The following is a 21,763-nucleotide window of genomic DNA, read 5'->3' on the forward strand; positions in this document are numbered from 1 at the left end:
TCAAAAACCAAATCGACAGACACACAAGAGAAATCAATGAGCGAAAAATCAGGAAATTCAAACGTGATACGTTGGATTACCGACTAGGAGAGGTATATACATGGGCAGACATCTATGCCCAGAAGCGTAGAAACCGTCCTTATAATTCAAATACTGATACCTCATCAACGGACAGTGAACAAAGACAAAAACCTCGTCAAGCACAACAGACACGGACACCACAGGAATCCATCATTATAGTGGAACCAACTACCAGCAAAATACCCGATAAGAGTCCTTTTTTAGAACAGGGTCAATCCCAAAAAGGAGACCCCGGAGAAGCAAAAGAAAAGGAGAAAGAAAGGGAACCACCCAATACACGAAGTACATCATCCACAACCAAGGAGAAAGACAAGAAACCGAAGAAAACTTAACCACTGAACACCTAGTCATTAACATCAGTGACCAAAGATTTAACACTTACGAACTACAATTATTACAAAAAGGTACCTCGTTCGTACCAACTACGTCCACCGATCAATTGGAACTGGAGGTGAGTTTCTTTAAATTGATGCGGAAACTCAGACTTAGGCATTTTTTCGACAATGTCATACCAGAACGCCCATCACAAGAGAAAGACCAACTGTTGGGATTACGACCACAAAGCTCATTTCAAGCACCAATGAGCCACAAAACACTAGATTTGTTTGAAAACATGGTTAAGCAAGACCTCAACAAAATCAAACATTGTAAACCATCCAAAAAGAATATCACCCAAAAAGATCTGGATACTCTTAAAAGAATTTCTTCAAATGATAAAATAATCCTTACAAAGGCTGACAAAGGGGGAGCTATTGTCATAATGAACACTACCATGTATGATCAGAAAGTGATGGAACACATCAACGACACAACAACATACAGTAAACTTACTACCAACCCCACGATGGAATACTACACCACACTCAAAGATATCATCGAACGTGCTCACAAAGAAGGTACCATTACCGATAGAACCAAAATGTTCTTATCCACCTTAAATCCCAAAAGCCCTTCTTTAAGGATGACGCCCAAAATACATAAGGATATTCAAAGTCCGCCCATGAGACCAATAGTTTCCACCAAAGGTAGTTTCCATCAACCCATTGGTCAACTTATTGACAAATACCTACAACCGTCAGTACAAGCGGCGCAAACGTACATTAAGGACACTTCAGATTTCTTATTGAAATTACAAAAAATACCTTTTAACAACACAGAAAAAATACTCCTATGCACTGCGGACGTCTGTAGTTTATATACGAGTATTCCCCATGACATGGGGATTGAGGCTATTGAATCAGCACTACTTAAAACTGATCTAGACCAACAATTCCAACTATTCCTTATGGAACTGATGTACTACACGTTGTACCATAGCTATTTTAAGATCAAAAAGGAATGGTACCAACAGCTTACCGGGATGGCTATGGGAAATTCAGCGGCCCTCGTATACGCCAACATTTTCATGGAATGGTATGAAAATCAACATATTCTCAAGAACATAAACTGGACCAAACATCTCAAAATGATCGCAAGATATATTGATGATTTTTTCATCATTTGGACTGATTCGGAGGAATCATTGAAAAAGGAACTGCACAATTTTAATGCCATTGATCCACGTATTCAGCTTACCTGGAACATATCGGATACCTCAGTCAACTTTCTTGACACTAGAATCACTGTAACTCCACAAGGATTTATTACCGATCTTTATGTCAAGCCAACAGATAGGAATAATATGCTCCTGTATTCCAGCTTTCATGAACCTAATCTAATACGAAATTTGCCATATTCTCAAATGGCAAGGGTCAAAAGAATTACCTCAGATCCAACCACCCTTCAACAAAGACTTTCTGAAATGTCAACTAAATTCACCAATAGAGGTTACCCGAAATCACTTGTTGAAACAACTCAAAAGAGAATTGAGAATATTGATAGAGCCCAACTTCTAACACCAACCAGCAAAAAAGAACAAACACGAACAGTAGTGGTTTCCAAATATTCAACTAGTAGTAACAAATTCAAACGAATTATTAACAAACATTGGGCCATCCTCAACATGGAACCAGATTTTAGAAATGCATCTAGTCAACCACCTATCTTTGCATTCACTAGGGCCAAGAATCTAGGTGAAATAGTTCAATATCAACCAAAACAGACAGGTTCATTTTCTGGAACAAAGCCTTGCTTAAACTGCGGCAATTGTAATAACACTATCAAAGGAAACATCATTAATCATCCCACACAAGGATATCCCATCAAACTTAAAGTGAGTGCTACTTGTGATTCCAGTAATTTGATTTATGGTATCAAGTGTCCCTGCGGGAAATTATATGTAGGAAAAACTGAACGAAAATTGAAAGTACGCTTAACAGAACATAAATCAAACATCCGTCTGAAAAACCTTAAATCAGCATTATCTGCACATTTTGTGGAGTTTCAGCATAATGTTTCCCAAGTCAAGTTTATTGTTCTTGAAACGGTGTTGAAAACTGAAGGCAGAGACAATAATAAATTTCTGCTTGTTACAAAGTAGTCAGGACGCTGAAGAAGTGTGAAGAAGGGTTTATTACAACAGCCCCACACGGTGGTGGTGCGTAGGTAAACGGAACATCAGTAATGACAGTTGGTGTCAACATTATCAGATGGGAAAGGGATGGAATGTGGGGGAACCAATGGGAAGGGGAGAACGAGGGAAGGGTCACGCGCCGGGGAGAGGATGGTACCATGCGCTGGGTTGCAGGAGGGGTGGCATGGGTAGGATACAACACATCTTCCTCTCTTGAGAGTTTGGCAACAGTGCCACAGGATGCGGTGTCAATAAGCAGGTTGGTTAGTCACACACATAATCATCTAAACGTTTAGGTCTGCGGATGGTTCTGCCAAACCTTCCAGAGGCCACGGGTAAGTGTGGTGCACATTCCGTATCCGAATGGGAGTCAAGATTAGTTCTGCCGAACCTACTACTGAGTCTGTGACCATCAAACGCAACTTCAGAATCCGAATGAGGGTCATCCTGACAACTCCGATTGCCAGTCGAAGTGCTGGGATAGGCACCTGCAGACCGATCTGTCGGTTGACCATCATCAGAGTCAGAGTCAGAATGGAGGTCATATGTGCTGTTGTTTCTAGACCTGTTATTCTCATCAACACTAGATCTATCAACATCTACCCACAAATCATTGTTAACAGTAACATGCTGCTGTTGACCCTGGGCCTTGTCACTGGGATGATAGTTCGCCAGTCTGCTCATGTGCCAGACTTTCCCATCACTGAGTCTTGCCGCATTGTTAAACAGTTCGTCAATGTGAAGTGGGGCGGTATATCTGCTTTCTCCTTTCTTTACTACCGATCAACAGCAACGCACACAATTGGCGAGAAGTGATCGTCTAGATCGTCTAGGGCATGTTGGTAAACATTATCACCTGTTCTTACCTTCTTCTCTATGTTATTATAAGTCTTAAGTCCACCAGGACCCAAGCAGTACAAAAGAACTTTTTTTTTCTTAATAGCAGTGAAGTCATCATCCTCAACTGTCTCAATGTAATTAATAAAATACTCTTTCCACTCTTTCCAAGGCATGCAAGGTGCACCTTTGAGAGGTAGGAATGCCTGAGGTTGCGAAAGGTTCAAGGAACTGAGAGCGCACATGACGATAGACAAATTATATGCACAGGATTCACCCTGCGGGGATTCAGATGTAACTTAGTACACTATGCTGGTGCAGAGTAAACCACTTGTCTTCAAACAATAGGATTATGCCAAGGTAATTGCTTGCACAGTGTATTGTGACCTATTTTTATTGTCTTTATAATAACATCAGGTGAAGTCAAACAGATTCAGAGCATAGGCCAGGCTCGAACACTGACTTGAAGAACACGAACAATTTCAATCGAATTTTTTTCAAAATGGCCTCCAGCGCTGCGTTCCAGTGACGTCACGCGTCACCAGGCATGCGCAGAAGCGTTCAATCACTGGCGCGAAAGCAGCTGACAGGAATTTCCGTTCCGAATGCGCAGGGAAGCGCTTAACTCACTGACAGGAATGGAAGAGCGCCAGGAAACCTCAGCAGGGGAAGAGCGTCGAGCACATGCAGGTGGCACACGCGCAGGGGAGTCCCAGAAGTGGCGGTCCTACCTCCGTGTCGCGTAGCAGGCGGTCGTTGCGAGATGCTCAAATCTCAAATGAAGACCACGGCCACTTCACCCTCGACAGCTATGTGGTGCGCTTCCTCGTTCGCTGTGAAGAGAGGCACCAGAATTCCCAGGTGAGAAGAATTTCTTCAATGAATCGATAGGTTATGAAAGCCCATCAGCTGTGCCACGGTGTGAGGCTGTAGTTCCGTCAATAACCTCGTCGCCACTGTTACAAAGTAGTCAGGACGCTGAAGAAGTGTGAAGAAGGGTTTATTACAACAGCCCCACACGGTGGTGGTGCGTAGGTAAACGGAACATCAGTAATGACAGTTGGTGTCAACATTATCAGATGGGAAAGGGATGGAATGTGGGGGAACCAATGGGAAGGGGAGAACGAGGGAAGGGTCACGCGCCGGGGAGAGGATGGTACCATGCGCTGGGTTGCAGGAGGGGTGGCATGGGTAGGATACAACACTGCTACAAAGAGAGAACTACTGGATTCATAAGTTATCAACTCAGAAACCTACAGGACTCAATGAGAGGATTGAGTTCTCATGTTATCTGTAAAATATGATTGTATTGCTCTGTATATCTTCTTGTTGTCATTGTGTTCGTTTCCCACCATCACACACACTGACACGAGTTCACCACCACGATTAACATTATTCCCCCAATGGCTCCATTAACAGCGAACAGGACTCCTGACCGCTCCTATCCTAGTTCGAGTCTGCACCCAACCCATCCCACCGTTTTTTCATATTTTTGATTAAATTACACGTTTTTTTGCTCTCGTCTCGGAGAATGAGATTTAACATATATTCTTATCCATGATAGGAGTTTTTACTTCCTATCCATATTAAACTCCAGCCACGAGTTTCTGTTTTCAAATACGAGCAAGTGCTCATAGGTTATAGTCTTTTTTCAGTGTCTCGAGACCCATGTGACTAGTCACATGACATAGGTGTTTTGAATATTATGACCGCGCCAAACCCGAGTGTCCAGCCGGCGTTTTGGCGGAGACGAGTACCGGACCGAAGGCATTCACCGACTTCAAATAGGTCAGTTTACACCCCTGCTAGATCTAATAACCAACCGTGTACTATCTTAAGATTGAGCATAGTGGTCCTAATCCCGTTTTTGCATAAATTTTTGTTTCGTCAGGTTCACCCACACTCTTCAACACAGACATGTAAGTGACACGTCGAACTAAATTTTTTTTGGGTTACATGTATTATTTTGCTCCAGCGATCAGACGCATCACTCTGCATTAACACTAATGATGAAATTGTTATTTAGTACTTGTGATTTAAACATTCCTTCTGGATATAATGTGTTAAACTTCATTGCTAATAATCGCATCTGTTTGCTTATCTTAGTATTATAATTTATTAAATCGTGTTCACATTTATTTTGTTCCCAGTGTCAAGTCCCTGATGAAGGGCTGTTTTCTTAATGCCCGAAATGCATTGGACATACTCAGTAGACAATGTCTGAACCATAACATTGGAAAATGATTTAAATCACAGATATGTGAATCCGCCTCATCCTAAGAAATGTTGAAACAAGCAATGATGAAAAATTAAATAAAATCAAGAAACATACATGGAACTGTATCTAAGTCGTCTTTTCTGAAATTAAGGGAGGTCGACAAACAATGTGTGCCTACTTGGGGATGAAACTAGAGCCTTTCTAGCATCACGTTATTTAGAGAACAAAAAGGTTGTCTTAACCAGTGAGTATCACTATTTTGATAATTTTGAAAATACAATACCAAATATCAAACAAATAAAATATTTGGTCATATCAAATGAGTGGTGTAATCATGAAGTAAGAGTGTGATTGGATATCAGTACTGGCATGTGTGTTGTTCTTGGACTACCCCTGGCATTTTGGTGAGTTTTTGTCTATGGAATGAGGGTCATGGGTGAGCTGGTGTACATGTTCATGCAGAGACAATTGAGTGAATGTATCAGTGTATTGGTGTATCAACAGAAAATTCCTATGGTGTGGGTACAGTACATCCTTCATCCAGTAGGCTATGAAATTATCAGATGGTGACCCTCCATTCAGGTGAAACAAGAGGCTAAAGCTGAGCCATCTTTTGACTGGATAATCTTGCAGTCAGTTGTGACGAGGACTCATCCTACTCACTTAATCCCCATTTCTGAGGATGGACCAGGTGCTAACAGTTTATTGGTTGAGTTTATTCAAGTTATCTTTGCACATCTAGACATCTTTGGCACATCTCTTCCTCAGCTCTTTCTGGCTCCGGACAGTCTACGCACTCTCTGACCTGAGGCCGCCGGGAGATGTCCCTCAAGGCACAGTACACATCGCCACTTCTTTCACTTGCACTACTTCAAAATGTAGAATATGTGCAGCTTGTGTCTCATACCTTCTCTGTGAATGACACACCAACTGTCTTATCTTTTGTTTTTCATTTTCTCCTTTGACCTCAAACCATACTTCTAGGTGGACACTGGCTAGTTCTCTGGTCACAAAGCGAAAATCACCTAGTACCCTACTTCCAATACTCCAGTCCAGCCAGCCTCCGACATCAAAACAATAATGTAACAGGGTATGAATATAAAAGTGCCACTTGCTCTCTCTGCTGCTGCAAGGGACCCTCCTGGAGCGATATTGAATTTCAGCATTCAGCGAAAGTTTCCTCCACCAGTGTCATCGCAGCTTGATGCTAAGTGCTTAAAATTGAAAAGCTCTGTACATTGTCTACCTGTTTCAGCCAAGTCCTTTAGAAACACTTTCGTCACGAGTAGGTTCGCTGGAATTAAGTAATATGACTTTGTGTTTTTGTGTAATTATGGCTTGTCACGTTTTGCATATAATCCACCATCTCATGCTTACTTTGCATATTTTCGCCAAACGTAGTTTCTACTTGAAACTGACTAAAAGTTAGAGAATGCTGCGTTGGCACTTAACCAATCTTTTCCCACGTCGATTGCTGTGGTAAGGCTCTAAAGTAATGAGAATTCTACCTAACTAAATTATTATTCCCAATTAATGGCTAGGAAGCACTTTTTCCTGCAACATGACAGCATGGTGGATTTATTCTTTGACATGAAAACCCTCATAACAACAGTTACTTCAAGAGAACATTCAGAGGCTAAGGGGTATGGTTTTATACCCTTAGCTACTATGGCATTTTGCTATGAAAATTCTGTACACAGGAGTTAATGTTCTGCGAACTGAGATGTACATGTTGCTCACGCTATTTTACTCTGCAAGCCAGAGAGAGGATATTGCCGAAATGAAGAATGTGAGAACGTCTCCTTTAAATCAGGGAGCCAGCCTGAGATATTTTGACTGACTGCCCAATGCCCCTAAGGCTGACTATCTAAAGATGCCTCCGACGGAAAGAAGATGGTTCAACCAACTCTAAATACAGCGGCTGGATTGTCAATTTGGTGGACAGGGTACTCCTCCAGGTTTGTGTTTTTCTGCCAGTACCTATGTCTTTTTTTTTGTTCAATACATTTTATTGGTTTTATAATGCAAAGCTGAGAACGTGAGGAGGGAGAAGAAAAAGATTCAGTCTCCAACATCTGACAGTGCCCAAGGTATATATACAATAATGTGGCATTTATAGATACAGATGATGAAGGCATGAATTAACAATAGACATTAATCCAGCACATAAGCAGGAACAGAAGCAGTTGGTTCCTGGTTATGGACTGGGTGAAATGAACTAGGTGGAATAGTCATGTGATACTATGTTCATGGAGGCTCAGAGAGTCAGACATGATAAGAAGTTCAAGAATTAGTGGTCAGTAGGTGATTGCGAGATTTCCCTTTTGACAGAAGAGTTGCAAATAAAAAGGTCAGGCGTATTCCAGCACCTATGTCTTAATGGCAAGGTATAATGAATGAATGAATGAATACGCATTTGTATTGTGCATGGCTACCCGGAGGCATCCCAGCGCATTTAAGACCCAAACCAGTATTCACTGCTCAAAGGAAAAGAAAGGGCTTCAACAGTTTCCTGAAGGCGAGATGGTTAGGTTCCAGCCGAATAGAGTCTGGGAGCTGATTCCAGAATTTTGCTGCATGAAATGAAAAACGTCGGCCACCCATGCGTGTCCGTTTAATCCTAGGGACTGTCATCAATTTTTTGTGGTTCGATCTGAGAGATCGAGTAATCTGGTGGTGGTGAAACATAGGATGCAACAGGGCCGGGCCGTTATCAGTGGTTGACTTATGGACCATACACATGGCCTTGAACCAAACCCTTTCCTGAACAGGCAGCCAGTGTAATTGTCGCAGCGCCGCCTTAGTAGAGCTACGTCTAGGGACATCCATAAGAAGACGGGCAGCGCAGTTCTGAACAGTCTGTAAGATTTTGATGGTTCCCCTTGATGCACAAAGATAGACCGCATTCGTATAGTCCAATCGTGATAAAATAAGTGCCTGGACTAGAAGGCGTCTGGCCTGGAGAGGAAGAAGAACCAGGACCTTCCTCAAGAGTCTGAGCAGACCATAACACGTAGCCGCGACCTTACGAGCTTGCACTAGAAAACCCAGACTAGAATCTAGCATACGCCCAGACTCTTTTTTTAAACTTTATTTATTGAGTTTCCACAATACAGAATATTCAGCAGTTAGCAACATATTTTTATACATCGCATCAATACTCCAGCTGTATTACAATACGAACAACAATCGTAACATTAGGTACCGCATTTAACAACCCCTGCATTATGATGAACTGCGGAAAGGTGGGGAGTAATAAGCACTGAGTACATGTCAAACACCCAAAAAACTCTAGAGGTCTAGCAAAAATGACAACCATGTTGGCCTGATGGGTCAGGTGACTAGAAGGACTAAGCAAGAGATCACAGACATGAGGCACATGCAGCAGTAGGAACATGATATAAACCATATGTGGTTACAAACTCACAGAGCTCGGAACATAGGGACCTGCAACGGCTGCCCAATTCTTCTACGCCCGTCGCTAGTGTGATCCATCAGGAGAGTCCAGCCGTGTCGAGTCAGTGAGAGTATGTGCCCTGTTGTTGGACCACTGTATGAACTTTTCCCAAATGTCTTTAGGCCGAGAGGCTGGCGGCATTAGCTCCCAAAACACCCCCAATTGAGTGTGACCATAGGTGACATCCGACAGCCATTCCGCAAAGGCAGGTACCTTCTTTCTGCCCCATTTAAGTGCAATTTGTCTGCGCGCATAGAGCAGCAGGAGAGCATGCAATTTCCGCCTTTGAGGCATGGTATGTTGCACTAGTCCCAGGATGCCCAGGTGTGGAGATGGCTCATCAGCACGCCCTATTATCTGATTTACTGCCAAAAATATGTCTTCCCAGTAGTGTGTAAGAGAATGACAGTGCCACGCCATGTGCATAAACGAGGCATGCGCATGTCCGCACCTCCAGCAGTGGTCATCCTCCCGCAGCCCCATCCTATGGAGACAGTTAGGGGTTCTATAATAGTGATGCAGAAATTTAAAGTGCACAAGTCTAAGTTTGTAATTGGGGGACAATTCCATCAATTGTTTGCAGCCGAAATGCCACTGCTCTTCCGACAGGGGGGGCTCCAATTCAGCGTTCCAATGGTGGAATGATTTGGGTTGCTTGATTGGGTTTTGTTCTTGCATGGCAGTGTATATCCTAGTAACCAGTTTCTTATGGGACGCCCTAGCTAGTACAGCTTCAAGTGCCTGGAAAGTCGGTGGCGCCTCAGGGAAACCCTGACACAAAGCACGACAAGCCGCCTTTAATTTATGATAGGCAAATTGTGTCGCAAATGAGGTAACCTGATCCTCCGTGTCAGCCGATAGTGACCTGAAGGTACCATCTGGATATAAATCTGCAAAAGTTATTAGCTGTGATCCACCAATCTCCATCAACCTGCCACCCAGCTCCAGGCACGGTAACATGGGGTTGTCCCGCAGTGGCATAGAGGGAGCATACACTAGTGGGACATTGTTACGACTTTGGAGCTCTCTCCAGACCCACCGCAACAGGTCAGCAGTGTCAACGTCTTGTCGGGCCGTGGTGACTTTTTATATAGGGCCACCTTTAACGGGGTAGGCGCTACCGCGTCCATCTCCACCGCAACGTGCGGTGGACATGGAGTGGGAAACACCCAGAAGTGAAGGAATTGAGCCTGCGCGCATAGTGCATATAGTGGCATGTCCGGAGCTCCAAGTCCACCCTGGCGAAGTGGGAGCGTCAGCAGATCCCAGGAGGCCCTAGCCTGTCCACCAGCCCATACCAATGACAGCATCTGTTTCCATAGAGTTCTATGAAGATGCCGGGTAAGGGGAATGGGTACATTAGTGAACAAGTACAAGAATTTAGGCAATACCACCATTTTCAAAACTGCTATTCTACCTGTTATGGACAGTGGCAGTGCGGACCATATGGCCACCTTAGACTCCAGCCAATCCATAGCCCTACCAAAGTTTAGGTTCCAAATGTCTTGTAGACTGCGACTCTGCCACACTCCCAGGTATTTTACCTCCCCAGCCTCCCATCTTAATGGGTATTCCGAAGTTACTACAGAGGTACCCTCACTGAGCGGAAAAATCACAGACTTTTTCCAATTTATGGTTATTCCAGAGATGCCCCTGAACCGAATAAAATCACGAAGCACCGGGTCTAGATTTTCTGATGGGTTCAGGATATATAGTGTGACGTCATCGGCGTACATGGAAATCAGAAGGCTTCTAGAGCTGAACCCAATTCCCCGGGCCGTGTGATGCTGCCTGATCCTGGCCATAAGCGGTTCAATCGCAATCGCGAATGGGAGGGGTGAAAGGGGGCAGCCCTGCCTCGTTCCCCTGGTTATGGAAAAACAATCCGAGATCAGGCCATTCACTCGTGCTTGCGGTTGTTCATAGAGCAGCTTTATGTGAGTTATAAATAAGGGGCTGAAACCCATGCGGACAAGGATTCGAAAGAGGTAAGGCCATTCTAGCGAATCGAACGCCTTTGTGGCGTCTAAAAAAACAGCGGCCGCTTTCGTGCTAGGGTGTAAATAATGGAGAAGAGAGAACAGTGTTCGCAAATTGTGCGAGGTCGCACACCCAGGAATAAACCCGGACTGGTCCGGGAGAGCCACCATAGGCAGTAAGGACTGTAAACGGTTGGCAAGAAGTTTGGCATACATTTTTACATCCACATTTATCAATGAGAGTGGACGATACGAATCGAGTTCTTGTTCGTCTTTATCTGGTTTGAGCAAGGTTATTATGAGCGCCTCGCGCATTGAGGGAGGAAGGGTACCAGCTTCTAGAGCTTCATTATAGACTGCCAGTAAACGGGGGGCAAGTTCCTCGCTATACGTCTTATAAAAGGATGTTGTCAGGCCATCGGGACCAGGAGCCTTACTCAGCGGCATGCCTTTGATCACCTGTTTCACGTCCTCAGTTGTTATGGGTAAGTCCATATATCGTCTGTGTAGGTCACTAAATCAAACCAGTGCTATAGAGTCTAGAAAGTCCTGCTGGTTTTCAGAATGGACAGATTGGGTGGCCGAGTATAAAGACGTATAGAAAGCTGCAAATTCCCGTAGAACCTTCACCTGTCCCGTAACTGCCATTCCTCCCGGTGAGCGAATTGTGTGAATGAATGTATTGGAGTTAGTGCGCCTGAGCATGTTAGCAAGAGTCCGCCCCGGTCTGTCACCCTCCCCATAGTGTCTGGCTTCAGCATGCTTCCCCAGGAACTTCAGCTCTCTCTGGGCCTCCTCAGCAAACTCACGCAGTTTGCTCTTCAACTCGGCCGCCAGAGCAGGGCTTGCCTCCGAACAGAAGCGCCTGTCTAAGGCCTTGATCTGATGTTCCAGCTGCGATAGAGTACCCCTCAGCGCCTTTAGGACCCCAGCCTGTCGGGCTATATATTTCCCACGAATAACCACCTTAAAGGCATCCCACAAAATGGCCTCCGACCGTACCGTACCGGTATTTAGTTCAAAGTATTCAAGCACGTCTTTTCTAATTTCCTCTTTGAATGCCTCGTCTAGCAGCGCCTGAGGAGGCAATCTCCAGCTGAATGCACGTGTTGGCGCATCAGGTGGCGATAGTGTGATTAAACAGGGGGCATGATCAGATAGGGAGCGTGCCAGATGTGAAGTGTGTGTCACTCAGGAAGCGACGTCGGGGGATAACAGCCAGAAATCCAGGCGTGACCAAGCTGCATGTTGTGTAGTAATGCAAGTCCCCTCCCGCAGCTCTGGGTATCTCTCCCTCCAAATATCCACCAGCGCCCCTTCACGTAGAGCCGCCCCTGCTTGAGGATGCAATGGGTGAGGTGAGCCCTATCTATCTAGTTGGTCATTGAGCACAGCGTTGAAATCTCCTCCCCAAATTATAGAGTCGCATTGTGTCGCTGCAATCCGAGCCCATACATCCCTAAAGAACCCAGGGGAGTCAACATTCGGCCCATATACGGCCACCAGGACAACCGGTCTGCCCCCCAAGAGGCCATGTAGGACTATATATCTCCCCTCACGATCGATATGAACTGCTATGTCCTTCCAATCTAGATTTCTGCGTATCAATATGGCCACCCCGCGTGCGTAATTTGAATAAATAGCAGAGTGTATTGTCGCCCATTGTGCATGTTTGAGTCTAGGTGATGGTGTAACATGTAAGTGCGTTTCCTGTATAAAGCAAATGTCCATCTTATGCCTGGCCAAACAAGCATGCACAAGTCTGGCTTTCCTGTTTTCATTCAGACCCCTAACATTCCAAGTTAACACATTTACCTTCACTGGATGTACATCAGCAGAAAGAGCATGTAATCATTCTGTGTACTTCTCCCCAAAATAGCCTGGTACTTTAAACTTGACATCAGTAGAAGCAGAGGTTCCGTGGACCGTAACAATGAAATCAAACTCCCCCATACACCACCCCCACCCACTCCAACCCCCCAATCAGGTTGTGTGAACCCCCCCCCATGCCCACCAGTAAGCGGGCTAGCATTAACAAAGGGAACTTTCCCGTGAGGGCGAGGGTACATCGGCATACACCCCCGTTTTCACAGGGTGGTTGAGGGTTAAAGCAAACGCCCCTACGCAAGGGCGTGGCTAGGCTACCCACCGAGACCCATAACGGCAATAACAGTAAGTCCCCCTCCAGAGTAGCAGAACACAATTATCAATAATAAGCACATTCAATGAAAGAGAGTGGCAGTGAACGCATCAACAACATTATAGTTGCGACATCATGAGTGAAAATGACGAAGCATAGGAAAAGAAACAGCGGTCAACAGCAGAGTAACACATAGTGTAAGACAACGGTGATCAATCGTTATTACTTAGCCGATCGGCCTGCAATTCTGATCCATCGCTAAGTTTCTTTGACTGAGGCCCACATATATGTTTGGCAAATTTAAGTGCAGATTTTGCATCTGCAAAGAAATGGGCAGTACCATCGTGAGACACCTTGAGTTTTGCTGGATATAGCAAGGAATACGGGATTTGCGCTTGCAGCAGCAACCTTTTTGCCGGGAGGAATTCAGGGCGCGCAGCCTGCACTGCTGGTGTAAAATCTGGATAGAATGAGACAGTGTTCCCTTTATGAATAATGCGACCCCGTTCTCTTGACAGTCTCAAGATGGTATCTCTATCTTGATAGTTCAGGATTTTAGCAAGGATGGGCCTGGGTGTGCCTCCGACTGGCGGTTTCGGGCCTAATGCCCTGTGTGCCCTTTCCACCGCAAAGACCTGAGATAGGTGCGGATCAAAAAGTTCGTGGAGCAAGTCTGAAATAAAGATCTCCATCCTGGGCATGGCCGTAGTCTCCGGAATTCCCGTGAGTCTTATGGTGTTCCTCCTGGAGCGCGCTTCAAGGTCATCGTTCTTTGCCCTTATGACCGTTAGGAGTTTATCCATATGTAGGAGTTGTTCCTTCGTTTCTTTTTGGAATTCATGAAACTCAACTTGTCTATTCTCCAATCCATCGAGGCGCGTTTCGTACGTTGTGACCTGTGTTTTCACCGTTTCCAGTTGCGAGGTCAAAGTGTCTAGCTTAGCATCTATGTTTCTGAGGCTGGACCGCATGTCAAGCATGAGCGAACGTAGGTCACCCTCTCCGTCTTCCGACATGGCGTCACCTCCCGCCGCACCTGGAGCGCCCGGGTTCTGGTCAGATTGCTTGTTCGTTTTTTTATTATCAAAGGTGAGTTTGGGTTGCTTTGCATCCGCCCTGCCCATGACGGACACCAGAAATGATTCCCCAGATCTGTATGTGAATGGCACTGTGCACCCAGGGATGGTAGGACTGGGTCTCGGGGCAACAACCCGGCACTCCTGACCACAGCAAGGGAGCACCCGAAGTCCGCAGGGTCGTCATAGCAAGGGGATAAAAGTCCTTAAGGCAACTGTAAGCAACCGCCTACCATAGGGCTGGACAGCGTGCACTAGAACTGCCCCATGGTTTCAGTTGGGTACAGTCTGTCCAGTGCCCCAGATCGGTAGTTACTAGTGCGTGTAGTTCCTGACAGTGCCCCTGTTGAGGCTTGGCCACCCAGATCGTATAACCAGCTCCGTATCCGCAATCTCCTCCAGGAGTCTTCCCCTCACGGGCCCGGGCCGTAGCCGAACACACCGAAGCCAGCAGCACTCACACCCAAGATGGCGGCCGCCTGTAAAGTGGAGGTTTCGTCATACACCATCGCATTCAAATGGGAACCCAGAGGTGAGGGAAACAAGCTCGGGAGCAAGAGAGGTAGGGTTTAGGGCCTTCGCAGTGATTACTCACATTCAGCCCCGCCGAATAAACCAATCGCTTAGGTGGCAGCCTGTTGTGAGTAGCGTGCAGCACAAGAAGGAAGACAATCGGGCAGCCCAGGAGGGATACAGGTATGCGCCGCCTTCACCGTCTCACAGTTTACAGGCACGTACTGACACGGAGATAGCAATGGGGAAGGGCGTATTTTGCATAGCAATGCCCCGGTGTCCGCTGTTCCGTTCGCCCAATGCGTGAGGAATGGCAAGCCGGCGCTCCAAGATGGTCACTCCCACGGCAGCTCCCGGCTCCGTCTTGCTGCAGCGCCCTGGGTGCAGACGGAACCCGGGTCCCACAACGGGCAGCCTCAGCAGACACTCACCAGCCTCAACAAGAGGTGTAGAAGGCACGGGTGAGTCCGGATCTGGCAGCGCTCCGCAGCTCGCAGGGGCAAGTCGACGTCACCACATAGGGCCTGCCACGCACCGGGATGGATTTGCAACTCACCCCCGGAGCCCTGGTTCTCTCCAGCAGATCGCCGTCCGACCTCTGCACCGCTGCCGGACACAAGGTAATGTGCCGGTCACTCGCAACTACGCCTGGCACCCAAACCGGATACCCGTGTGCCCAGAGGTCTCAGTAGTTAGCGCAGCCTGCCAAACCCTCACAGCAGCGCTAGTTATCAGGAGAATTACAGGATTCTGTCCCCAACCGGCGGAGCTCGCCTAGGCGGCGACCATTTCGCAGCACTGCAAGCCACGCCCCCCATACGCCCAGACTCTTAATTTGTTTTTTTGGCGAAGGAGGAGGGCCGAGGCACCCAGGCCACCAAGGGTCTACATTGATGGGGCCTTGTACCCTAACATCATAATTTCGTTTTTTGAACCATTGAGTTTGAGGAAGGAGGAGTCCATCCATTCAAGAACTTTACTGAGACAGGGGGTAAGATTGTTCTCCACTGTCTCGGCTGTATCAGCCCGTGAAAGAGAAACCACCAACTGCGTATCATCGGCGTAGGTGACCAACTGAACTCCCCAGGGAAGAACCACATCAGCCAAAGGCCTCATGTAGATATTAAACATGGTAGGGCTCAAGGAGGATCCCTAGCGAACGCCATACTGCAGGGGGAGCTGTTTAGAAGTTACTTTATCTTCAAACACAGGAAAAGTTCTATCAGCAAGAAAGGACTGCAACCACTTAAGGGCAGTCCCTGTAACTCCTACCTCCCGCAGACGCTGAATCATAAGCAGGTGGTTATCCGTGTCGAAGGCTGCGCTGAGGTCCAAAAGGACAACAGCAGCGCAGCCTCCAGCATCAACAATTGTCCTTGCTTCCTCGACCACAGCAACCAAGGCAGTCTCTGTGCCCTGCCTACTTCTGAAACCCGTCTGAGTGGGGTGCAGGGCTTCATTATTCTCCACAAACAATGATAATGTGGAGTTAACATGCTTCTCAGCGAGTTTACCTAACCCAGGCAGCAACGAGATGGGGCGATAATTTGCCCAATCCTCAGGGTCTAAGTTAGGTTTTTTTAAGAGTGCCTTCACTCTGGCCTGTTTCCACAATGGCGGAACCAACCCAGCAACAAGAGAAGAGTTAATAACATCCCTAATGACTGGGGAAACAGTCGCAGAAACCGACTTTAGGACAGATGGATGTGCAAAATCCTCATGGGAGCCCGATTTAAGATTCCCAAGGAGTATTTCTACAGTAGCTAAATCAAGCAGAGGAAATTTCTCCAGTCCAACAGGCAATGTGGTAGCGAAAGGAGGGGGGTTAAGCTCCAATTGATGAAACGTTGAGTAGATATTCGCCACCTTAGTAGCAAACAAATTAGCCAACTCATCACAACGTTTCTGAGGGTCCAACTACTCATTTGGAGGACTAAGCGGAGTGACCAATGATTTAAAAATTTAAAAAATGTCCCTAGGGGAATTGGAGGCAGAGGCAATCTCATCTTGATAATAAGAAGATTGTGCAGTTTTTATTTTATTTTTATAACTCCGTATTGCCAATCTATATTTGCTCTTACTAACCTCAGAAAAATCCTTCCTCCATTTCCTTTCAGACTGCTTGCAAACTTGTTTGAGCAGTTTTAATTCTTGGGAGTACCAGGCTTTTTTATTGGAGCCAATGCGATGGCAAAAATCTGTTTTAGGCAGAGTGAGATCCAATGAGGACTCTAACCATCTGTTAAAAGATGCATTCGCCATTAAGGGGTTAGCACAGAAGGCTGGAGGAGACTTATTCAGATTAGCTACCCAGTTATCCAAAAAGAGTTTAGACCATATCCGACTCAGTTTTCTGGTTATTCTGACTGGATAGCATTGGTCAAAAGGCGACCAGATAAAAGATAAAAGAGCATGGTCCGACCAGGGGACGATAACAGACTCTTCCCAACAGATATCGTCCAGATTGGTAAAAAAGTGGTCAAGCAAATGGCCTGCTCCATGGGTAGGACCAACCACAATTTGTTTGAGATGAAGCATCCCAAAACCTCCCATGAGGTCTTGCAAAGGGGGAGCATCCGGTTCATCAAGGTGAATATTAAAATCACCCAAAATAGAAAAATTGGGGGCAGTACTGGTAAAGTTAGTGATGGTGTCTTGAAGATCATTTCAAAAATTGGTGTGCGCTCCTGGTGGACGGTACACCAGAATCCCCGAGAAGGTACAAGTAGGGGAGAAGGAGATAGCGAAAGCAACACTCTCACACTCTACTAGAGGACAGCTAGTAATTCTACAGCTGTACGTGTTTTTATAAATAATAGCAATCCCTCCCCCCTCCCACTAGTACGATCATGCCTGCTAATAGCATAGTTCGGAGGCAGGGCCCGGAGTACCTCAGGGTCCGAAGTCTCATTCATCTAAGTTTCAGTCAGAAAAAGAATGTCAGGGTCTCTATCTTCCAAAAGCATACAAATTTCGCTCGCATGTTTGGGAAGGGAGCGACAGTTAAGAAGCGATAGGGAGTACGACTTTTCCTTTCCAGTTTTAAGAGGTGGAGTTTCTGATGGCCCGATTTCGAAATTACAGTAAGGGCAACAGGTCTGTTTCTCCTCCGGAGCGATAGGATGTGAACATATAGAAGTTCTCTCCCCTCTCAGACTCCAGAGCTGCTCACTACTATATCTGAATTTACCAGATATACTGTGTCCCGAAGTGCTGGCCCCTGGCCCCGTCCTGACGCGGACGGCCGCACACGGGCTTTCCTTTGGCGCTCCTTCGGCGCGAAGAAGGCGCGTCCGCTGCTCGCGTCCGCTGTGCGGAGACATGACCGTCTTGATTTATACTATCTCAGCGCGCGTCCCAGAGCCTAGTCCCCCACCCTGCGTGCCTCCCCCAGATGGCCGCTCAATCTTACCGGCAGCCTCCGTATAGCCACAGTATTTACAATAATATTTGCTTTCAATGAATACTGTATCATGTTAGTTGCCTTTTGGTAATTTCCTGATAGACCTGGTGCATAATATGGCAATGGACTTCTACATAGTTTCAGTGGTCCACACCATGAGTAAATTGGTTGGTTCACTGTCACAGAAAGTCTACTCTTTTGGCCCTTATCGCGCTTTTATAGACACGTTGATTGTCACATTTCTACGAACTGTATGTATTGTGAATATATTCCGAAAATTTCAGCGATTAGAAAAACGTTATTGCTATTGGGAAAAAAAATGTAAACATGTCAATTAATAGATTATGTAGGAGTACGTTCGTCTAAAATACTAAGTCGGATTTTTGTATGCTGTCAGCTACAATCCTTTGACTCCTTCCGATGCATACTTAAGCCTCACTGCTCACCTTTTCGTGGAAAAGACACCTTCTTCATGATGTAGTACCGATCTCCAACAAAGAAGTCTCATATATAGTGCAGAGTCTTGATATCTGTATTTCTAGCGACATACTTGTGCTCCCATCATTATCATCGTAGGTTCTTCAACCGCTCAGTGCTTCGGGCACCACTAACTCAGTGACCAAAGAGGCCACGCATGTAGTAGTGGGCCCCTTGTTCGGTGCTCTGGGAACAACTCTAAAATGGCATACGACACGTGCGCTCCGTCGTTTTTATACATAGGGTCACGTGTGTAGTGACGGATACGCTGGTGTGGTGTCGGTGTATACCAGCCATGAGGGAGTGTGTGTGTCGATCTGACAACTAGACCTGCAAATAAGAAATCACTACAATGGAAATTTGGGCCTTGTACTGTTGTTGTGTTTAACTGATAGCGTAAGAGTGGCTTTCTTTTTTCCATGTGACGTTACGATACAGTATGTAGCCTATTTTGTAACGCACTTTATTGTATAATGCGTTTCAAAAACTAGTTGTGGTAGGGTGCTTTTAAATTAAACTGTGAAGTGTGCTTACGAGTTTGTTGAGCGAAGAAGTATTTTTTTTTTCTATTTTCTTTTCGCTTATAATTGTGCTGACTTTTCTCCTTTAGCGTGCAGTACTATATTATTTTATAAAATGTATAACTGTTGAAATCATTTTTGAAAGTAGAACAGAAGCGTGTAAGCTGCTGTCTGTGACGAAAAGCATTGCCGGCTCTCGCAGGAAGTGGGGAGCCGGGTGGGACCGTGGAGGCCTTGGGGCTCTTCCCACGGTCCGCAACGTTACATTTGAGCCCCGGGGGATGGGGTTCTTCGGGAATTATGAAAAATTAGTGATAAAGGATATTTTTTATGTTAGATTTATCATACGCGTACCAAGCACGTATGAACGACGTACAGTGCAAAGATTGGAAGTCGTCCCGTAAGCGTACTGAAGGAAGAAAAAGAAAAATATTTTTAAGATATTTATGAAGTGTATGTGTTTAGATGTTGGATGGCTCTAAAAAGAGACCTTGTGTTTATTGGTAGATTTTAGTACCTACAAGTACCAATGCAGTGTCTAAAGTTCAAGAGGAAGACTCTGTTTCCCTCATCTGTAAAATGTACACCGTATCTCCTATAGATGTCATGGATATTGAAACGTAGATTGTTGTGGTAGATGGACCCCATTCTATAGTCTCAGAGAAAGGCAGAAACAGATTTATTCACATGTTTCCTAGCTTTTTCAATCTATGGATAATAGTGGTTGGACCGCTTCCATTTCTGCCTTATGCATATATTAGAATATACAAAGGCAGTTTTGGGGAACAGTGTCATCAATTGTGCAAAGGTGTCCTTCATAAGCATTTCCAGACCTACTCCTGTCAAAGTGCCTAGGTCATTGCCACCACAGTGCACAATTATGAGGTCAGGGTGTTGGAGATGCAAAAAGGATTTCACCAATGGTATCAATTGGTGCCACTTTAATCCTATCTGTCTAATCAATTTAATGTCTGCATTTGGTAAACGTAGGTCTTTGTGAATTCCTTTCTGTTCTGCGTACCTTTGACTCCAGAAAATATAGCTGTGTCCCACAATCCACACTGTAAGCATCTTGAAGAGAGGTCTGGATGCACTCTGAAGGTCTCTGTAAATGGAATAGCAGTTTGAAAAGGAAGTTTTTTTCTAAAATGGTGGACAACATGCAGTTTTGAAAAAAGAAAAGGAATTATTAGTTGTTCGAGAACATTTTACACTAAGCTAGGATGAATGTTTCTGCGTTTTAAAAGCCTGATTTTTATTGGTTAAGAAAAAATGATAGAGAAGAACGTTCCATGAAATAAGCTGGTATATTCTCAAGTCAAGCACACTTGCTGTTTTAATTTGCAACAATGTATGAAGAACTTTTCACCTGTGTGCTGAGTTAGGTGTTCCCTGAAGAGTTTCTATGGTAACTGGCAGATTGTGGAATGGGGGAAGGGTTGAAAGTTTTGTCAGTTGGAAAGGGTGCAAAAGTTCAAGCAATATAAAAGTGTGTTTCGTTTTGATGTAATGTGGGAATAAATGTGATTTTTTATTTATTTGTATATGTGTGTAGATTGAGTGTGTAGATTGACAGGAAAAATTTGCTATTTGCTATTGGACTTCCTGTCCCCCTAGAACTGCTTAGGGGAGTTTACAATGATCCGAAGGTCAAAATGTTTGATGGCCTTTGTTGAGCCTTTGATGGGCCTGGGGACCACCACCTTCCAGGGCGGCTCCTGTAGTGTTACGGGGTGCCTATTCCTGCTGTTTGCTATGGTAGCGCGAGAGTTCTATTTCAAGTAGGAAAGCAGATTGCTTTTCGTCTGAGAGAGCGGCATGTAAGTTGGTCTCTCTGACAAAAAGTAATGCCGGCTCCTGATGGACGTAGAGAGCTGGCTGGGACCGTCGGGGTTTTGGGGCTTCCCCCACGGTGCTGAACGTTATATTTGAGCCCCGGAGGATGGGGTCCCCGGGGATTGAAAAAAATTAGTGATAGATGCTATGTTTTTTTTTTACGGTATATTTAGTGTACGCGTACTGTGCGAATTCTGAAAGTTGTTTCATAAGCGTACGTAAGCAAGAAAAAATCAATAAAAAATATATATTTTACAGATATGTGTGAAGTTTATGTGTTTATATGTTGGTTCTTTATAATGAGACCTTTTCTTTTTATTGGTACTTATAAGTAAGTTATTATACATAGTTTAAAATTGTTGAGGAGCAGTGTTTTATACAGTGCTGAACTTTTGACCTCTGTTGACAGTTGACTATTGCATGATCTGTTGGGGGTAGGGTGGAAAGTTATGTCAGTTGGAAATGGTTTGAAATGTTAAAGCAATGGAAATGTGTCTTTCGTTTCGAATTACTGTGTGAAGGATTTTAATTGGTTATTTATATGTCTGTATGTGTAAAATGAGAGGGAAAATGTTCCATTTCGCGGTTCTGCTGCAAACACTGAACTAGAGAGATTCTGTATAAGAATGTCTACTGTGTGAGTGGCATTGTTCTTAATCTACAAATCAATTTGAAAGGTGAATTGATAAATTGTATGGGAATGTATATGGTGC

The sequence above is a fragment of the Lissotriton helveticus genome, chromosome 8 (genome assembly GCF_964261635.1).
Source record: "Lissotriton helveticus chromosome 8, aLisHel1.1, whole genome shotgun sequence".
Taxonomy (NCBI): Eukaryota; Metazoa; Chordata; class Amphibia; order Caudata; family Salamandridae; genus Lissotriton; species Lissotriton helveticus.